The sequence below is a fragment of the Hibiscus syriacus genome, unplaced genomic scaffold (assembly GCF_006381635.1).
Source record: "Hibiscus syriacus cultivar Baekdansim isolate YM2019G1 unplaced genomic scaffold, ASM638163v2 tig00111837_pilon, whole genome shotgun sequence".
NCBI lineage: Eukaryota > Viridiplantae > Streptophyta > Magnoliopsida > Malvales > Malvaceae > Hibiscus > Hibiscus syriacus.
The window spans coordinates 3,472,949-3,481,149 of record NW_024063194.1 but is presented as its reverse complement, the minus strand read 5'-3'; positions in this window follow the sequence as shown (position 1 = coordinate 3,481,149).

The following is an 8,201-nucleotide window of genomic DNA, read 5'->3' as shown; positions in this document are numbered from 1 at the left end:
TTTTTAACATCAACACCATCAACCTTTTCCATCAAGGCCATCAACATCTTTAAAATTCTGCAGCCAACTCTATTCATCTATTTCATTTCATTAATTATCTTAATTATCCATTTCTTATTCCATTACTAATCTTATTTCCTTTCTTATCTTTGTTGCAGCAAAACTTATAACTCAAGGACATCAGTACTTGTCAATCCTAGATCGGAACACAATAAGGATATCTACTCACTTCCATTGAAGAGTGTAGATTCAACCTATATCACCACGCGATTTTTGTTACGTATGTTTGTTGTTAGACTTGTTTAAGTGATTAGAGTTTGAGCTTTTGCTTTTGTATAGTATTCGACTTGGTTACTCATATTTGTTAATAACTAAAATGATTTAATTTGCGTATTAAAGCCCTATGTTTAGTTTCGTATTAACTTTGGTCAGTATTTTTAGGACTTTAGTGCTTATGGTTTATTACCTATTAAGTCCTCGTTGTTTTGTCTCTTTTAGTTTTTAATCCTAAAATCCTTGTATGATACATTTAGTGTTTCATTGTCATTGGCATGATTATGTATATTTATATTATTATATATATTGTACGCATGAATGTTTTAGATGTTAGCTTGTTGTTTTCATATTTTGTTTTATTTATTTATTTATTTATTTTTATTATGTTATTGTTATTTGATGCATGAGTATACTACATGTATGTATTAGTGACGTATTACAATAATTAGTTGATAACTTAGTTATGTACCAAGTCATTACTTTTGTATGTTTGTGTCCATATAAGTTTAGTGATATTTTATTCGATATGTATGATAGCCTCATATGAATAACTTGACTCGAAACGAAATGATTTTACTAAGGGTAATATTCGTTCATTTTAAGATTGTCATAAAGTAATTGTCTTAACGTATAAAAAAGTTACTTTTGATAGTTTTAAAATGAAACTCTATCCCATTTAGTGACACGAGCTAAATTGAATCCATTTTAAATTTTTGGGATTGAGAAAAATATCATATTCATTTAATTAAGTTCACCGATAAAAGACACAAGTCGAATCTAAGGTCTTGTCTCGATGTATTTAAGTAATTGAACATCATTTTTCTCATTAAAGGTCGGTCAAAATAAATAATTAATGATGCTTGATGTATGCTTCTAATTCATTTTATTTCTGCATGTGTTTTTCAACGGGATTTTAAAATAAATAATACTCGAATCAATATTGAATTTTAAGACGAAATAATAATATATCTTCATTTCTGTTGGAGTAATAAATGACTGCTTTAAGCCAGGGGAGGTCATTTATTTCGATTGGAAATAATTAGATATTATCGTTTTCATTCTTAAAATTATTTTGTGTTGTTATTTTTAATTAATAATGAACTTTAGAATGGAATATTAATATTTCTTTACTTCGATTGGAGTAAGAATCAATTGCCTTAGGGTATGAGAGGTTGATTGTTCTCGATAGGAAATAATTAAATACTTTTATGCTTCGTCCAAAAATTTGAAGAATATTATCGGTATGGGATCTTAAATCAAATTAGACTCGAATTCTTAGGTTTCATTGCAAAGACAACTAATTAATCGACTAGGTACCAATTAATAGCGCTGTGGGAGTGCTAATCCATCTCCACACGTAACTGAATCTCAAGCTTAAATTTTGGTACCGCATATCACAAATTCGTTTTTTAATTAAAAAGAATATTTTTTAAAAGAAATTTTTTTTTTGGGTGCCCAATAACACCCTACTCAAATATTGGTGGCGACTCCTCAAACCACATTTTATCATTAACTGGTCATCAAATTATTTTGAAATGAGCCCCCTTTTCAAAAACCATTTCGACATCTTAGCGACTTTGGTAGGTACTTTTTTAGAGAGTCAGGCCGATAATTAATTAATTATCTTTGCAAATGAAAATTACAAATTTGTTCTAATTTGGGTTTTTGATCCCTTTTTTGGTTTAAATAAGTGTTTATGATTTGATTAACCACTAAATAATTATACTGACCTGTTTGTTGATGTTTTTAGAGTAAAAAAATATTCAAGTTTTTGAGACTTCTATTTGGTGTTATTTACTTTGTTCTTACTTTTCCTCACACACTACACATCGACATTTGCATAATATGAGCCAAAACTTCGCTCCGTCCTTTTTATGTAAGAGTGACAAACTACTCCCTCATGTGGTTTTCACCTTCGTATCGGATAGTGGATCTCTCCTGGGGCTCACACCTTATGTTTCTCGTGATGGTTTTCTCCTCCGTATGACATAAGGAGGTGTGTCCCCTCAAATTAAAATTGACCGGAAAGCTTGTGATGGGCTAAGATTGAGAGTTTGACAGCCCAATGGGGCACCGAGAAGGATAATTTGAGAACCTCTGACTTTAGAATCGAACCCAACATATAGTGAAACTAGAATCTAGATAGAGCCTTACCCCGAACTTAAGAGTCCCGTAAAGAGAGTACACAAGGAAAAGCCTTTTTGAGCATTTTATTTTTTGTATTGTAAATTTAATTTCCGAATAAATGTATGTGAATTAGAGATTATGCGGTTAGGTTCATGTTTTTCAAACAAGCATGTGAACTAGATGGCATGAGGTTAGGATTTATATGTTGAACAAAGCATAAGGGTAGAAAACATGTATACGTAGAACTGTTTTAAAATAATGTCAGAGAATATACCATGTTGGGTGGGATCTTTTCTTTTCATCAATATTTTGAGTGATACTAACAATTTCTTTTGTTATATCTTATTTTCCTCTGTCTTTTGTTTCATTTTCATTTTCACATCATAACCAAACAAGGTGTTAATTCACAATTGATTAACCAAATCATAAGGCTTTCATATCGACTTAAGAATTCCATATCTAGATAGTCAGCTTTGTAGGGGCAACGACTTACAAACAAAGTTGATTGATGACTTACAAACAAAGTTGATTGATAAATAAGAGTTCAAAGTTAATCGAAGACCCCTATTAGAAGAGATATCAATGACGCTTTCCTCTTTGAGAATCCAACGAAAATGGAGGTCTAGAGATCCAACAATCACGGTGGGTGAATTAAAATAAAGAAATATAGATCAACACTTTGAGAAGTCCAATAACGACTATAAAGACAACACCAAATCGTGAGGAAGGCCTAGATTAAGTAAATAAAGAAAATAAAGCTCAACTTTCTAGTGTAAGGAGAACTTATAGTCTAATAAAGGTTGTTAATGGTGGTCATTTTTAGAATTAACCCCCTTGTGCACTTGCATTTGCATTTTTACGTTAGCTTATTAATTTATTTACTCTACTATTATTATAGTAATTCTTGTCATTTTGTTATCTTATTTGTACTAATTTTTTTTCATTTTACCTTTCTTTTTGTTTACATCGCATGATCATGACATGATATAAAAGTGTTGATTTGTGAGTGGTCATCAGAGTAAAATGTTTTCATGATGGACAAAGGGTTTCATGATCAAGTAGACTATAACACAGCTATAGAATGGCATCTTGAGGAAGCTCTAAGAATAGTGGAGAGCTATGCACTAAGTGATCGTGTGTCTAACGAAGAGAAGAAGGAGATAAGAGAGATGAGAGAGAAAATGTCCAAGATGATGGATAAAATGACTTCTTTGGCCAAAGGGAAAATACTTCTGCAAATCAAAAGAAAGAGCTAGATGAAAGCAATCTCGCGATGTCAAATACATAAGAGACTACTTTAGAACAAGTTAATCCTGAGCAATAAGAAAAATCGCGCGTAATCACCATTCGTATCAACAAGTTTTCTGGAGATGACAAAGAAATGGTGACAACTGTAGAAATTCAGGAAGATGAAAAGAAGCCATACAATTAGAGCTAGTTGGCATTTGAGAGTCTACTCTAAACATCAGGAGAAATAAACCAGAAGATTTCAATTCAATCCAAGCTGAGAGGTGGCTCTCATTTTAATTCTATCCCTATATCATATAAGGAGTCGTATGATAAGCTTTTAAAAGCCCTAGATGTGGCCCGACATTATATGAAACCTTGGCAACCTCCATATCCAAATTGCTATGACGTCAATGTTCGTTCTAAATATCATGTCGGTGCTAAATGAAATTCCATTGAGAATTGCACCACCTTCAGGCATTGACTCCAACATCTTTTGGATCATGGAGTATTTGAGTTCGAAATGAAAAGTCAACCTAGTTTGGTAATGGATTGTCTTGTTAGTTTGGAGCCAAAAGTGTTCAAATGTAAGGATATCAGTGGAGGTATATAGGAGGAAGAAGATTTACTAAGGTACGAATCTCAAGTGCGTCATTTTATGAATGAAAATGATAAACTGAATAGAGATATGGAAGCCATGCGTGATGGTTTTCAAAGGATCAGTCAAGCCTCTAAAAATACTGGTATAGGAAATACCCTAGAGGAGTGGGCAACAGGGGTCACTAAATTGAAAAATGACGCTAAACACTGGAGAAATAATTGCAAGTTGTATGAAGGTCTAGCCAATAAGTTCTCTTGTGATTTACATATTGCAGAAAAAAGGTGCAATACAACTTTAAAGATTTGGGAATATGTCAAGCCGAAAATTAGATGTTGAATATGCCCATAGATAATATGGAAGCTTCATATCAGCGCTACAAGCTTGAGAATGATGTCGAGCTAGAAGCCACTAGAGCCAAGAACAAGACATTGATGAGACTAATAGATGATTATAGAGTTATTACACGAGAACTTCGTAACAACAAAGGCTTTTTTACGAGGAAAAATGAACAACATTGTTTACATCTCTGAGAATTGACACATATTATTGAGGAAAAAGACGATGTCATGAAAGAATATATGACCCAAGCAAGCAATATGGCTCACAAATTGGTTTATTTAAATGGATTTGCACCAGAATTTAAGCAGATTGACAACTCAACTCCTGAGCATGAGTGGATGTTAACTTGGCTTTTGAGAGAGATAGAGAAGTTATGAGTTAAAGTTATTCCTTATATGTAAAGTTTGTTTGATGTACTAAAACCTTTGTGTTCAATGAAAGTTGTTTTAAGATGGTCACTTTGGAATAACACCTTTTGCATACATGCATTTGTATCACATTTGTTTATTTAAGCATTTTACACGCATTGGTTATGAAAACATGAAAGTAATTTATGGAGGGTTATGTAATTGTAATACCAAGATAATTCATTCATACTACTTTCACATCATCATGACCAAACAAATAGAAATAATAGAGCAATCACATGAGGGATCACTAGATCAGTTGCAAGAGCAGTTGGTCGGGTTACAACAAGATATGAGGAATCAAGCATCAGATTCTCTACAAGATATATCGAATCAGATGATCTAAGTGATGGGAACCAAGGTTGTTGATAGAGGAAAAATAGATGATAAAGGATATCAATACTATCAAACTAGTACGTTGAGATTAATAACTGGCCCTAGAGCATCCCACTCAAACCTATGGAAGAGCCTCATTATTCATGAGCAATTTGAAGATAAATTCAAGAGGTTGAAGGATGCAATTGGAGCTATGAAAAATGTTAATGCCTCCAACAAAGAAGTAAAAGCATAAGAACTTAGCTTGGTCCCTGATTTGGTCATCTCACATGAGTTTAGGATTCTTAATTTTGAAAAATATGAGGGCACCATTTGTCCCTCAATCCACATTAAAAATGTTTTGTAGAAAGATAGAAGGGTACTGAAATGATGATAATATGTGGATTCATTGCTTCCTTGATTTTCTTGTTGGGCCAACTGTAGTATGGTATAACTGTTTGAACAAAGAGCATATCAAGAGGTAAGTTGATATAGCTGATTTTTTAGGACAATATCGATATGTCAAAGGCTTATCCTCAAAACGTCAAGACCTTTAAAAAATAAGGATGAAAGCTACTGAAAATCTTAAAGAATATACCTAAAAATAGAGAGGGGTGGCAGCACAAGTTCAGACTTCCATGTTAGAAGAAGAAATATTATATACGTTTCAGAATTCTCTCCCATATCCTTTCTTCGAGTTAATGCTGGAAAACTCAACAAGGGACTTCAAGGATCATGTAAAAGCTGGGGAATTAATTGAAAAAACAATTAGCAAATGAAACTTAAAAGTCACTTCCAAAAGCTCAAACGATCAAAAAGAGAAAATTGATGATGTAAATGTTTGTCACATCCAAAGTCCCCACATCCGTAAAAGAAAATGATTAACTAGTCGTTCGGACCGACCAAAGAAAGTCTCACGAACGAGAAATACTTTGAAGGTGTTCCAAACTTCTATCTCATATTTGTACCCCCATTTGATTAAAGGTCAATACCATACACTGAGGCCAATGAAAGTGCCACCAAACTCTTCTACTCACAGTTATGATCCAAATAGTGTCTGTGATTTTGACTTGGGGGTATTTGGGCATTGTACGACGAATTGTTGTATGCTGTTAAAGGAGATAGAGATACCTGTTGAAAATGGGACATTGATACAAGAAATGGTGGAACAGTTGATGACGAACTCGAGTGGGGGAATCAGAGCATAATATATAACATCCGATTGAGTCAAGTTTCACTGCATTAGATTAGTAATGGGGCATCCTAATTAAGAAGAAATCATTTCATCCATTATGAAACTTTATTCCATTTTGCAACATCGTGTTTGAATTTTTTTGTCATTTCTCACATTTCTTGTAATAGTATTTAAATGAACTTGTGCTACTTTAAAGATGGTGAGAATTAAATCAAATTTGCAATCTTGAAGTTCTCTGAATATCAATTGAATTAAAAACTCTTTAAATTATTAAAATTATGGACCTTTGACAAAGTACCAATATTGAAAACTAATAAAACAAGGATTCTAGACCTTACCCCAAAAGAATACTAGAACACCATACCCTTCTCTTGTAGGAACCAATGTAGCCTTCTCCTCTCATAAGGAAATTAACAAGAGGCTTGGTATTCAGGTATGCACAGGAGCAGACAACATGGGGCATCTTTTGCGTATGACATTGCAAAACTGACTAGACTATATTTCTGTCGAGGATGTTCAACGATAATTCTAATCTTCACAAATGGAATGATGGAGTGGATGGATTCAATATAGGCTAGTTGATTGGGAAATGAACTCTAAAAATGGGATTGTCTGACCATCAAAGGCACATAGACTATAACATATTCTTCTCGATGTGCTTAAGAAATTATAAATTTGAATACCAAAAAGGCTAATAAATTATTAATATATATTATACAATAAAGTTGAACTATTACATTAAATAAATTGGTTATAGAAGAAACTCAAAATCCATGGCTATACAAATAGATTGTATTCAAACCATGATATTACTCGAGTACTCGGTAGTTCGGTGTTTGCTCTACTACAATTGTTAAGTCGAAGACTTTGTGATGAGATGAACCCTTCAGCTAGCCCGACAAATGAGATTATAATATATCTATACAATAAAGTTGAATTTAGCTAACCAAACAATGGAAAATTAAATCAATTTATCTAATATCGGGTTTCAATAAAATGGACTAAGAGAGTTGAGGAACATTTGTTATAGTCGACCTCACACAAGCACTCAAGAATTTTATATTTAGATTGATGTCTCTACACTACCTCTGCTAAGGAAGTCTATGAAGCTTCAAAAAATGGAAGATTTCATAGAACCGAAATAGAAGTGTTCTAGAAAGTCTAGTAATTGATTATGATTGTTGCGCCATTTTATCCACATCCGATTAAAATACCAAGCCAAGAAAGAGGGGCATGTTATAATGTTCACAAGGACCGAGAAAGAAATGACATCTTTGACGACTGAAACCTTGGGAAATAGGAATCCAACCTGAAGCCAACCTATCAATTTGGACACTTGTCAAAGAACTATAACTTTGAAAATATTAAATGAGTTATTGATTCTTTTGATATTCTGTGAACTCATGTTTATGATTTGCTTTAAATGTGAGCCTGAATAAAGGGGGTAATACTTTACAAAATTCTTTTGTTCTTTGATTTCTAAAATAAAATTATGGAGAAAAATATTTTTAAACAGAACAATCTCAAATGCAAAAGGTCCTTGAAGCTGGTGAGACCCATTCTGCCCTAATTGGAGAAAAACAATAAACGATGTCAGAATAATGAATCATTCCACAATCTTGAAAGCAAGTAGTCCGAGAGATTAGAATGGATGGAGGATAGAACTTGTAACACTTCCTTATGACATTTTTGGTAACCTGTTAAGAAGCAGATG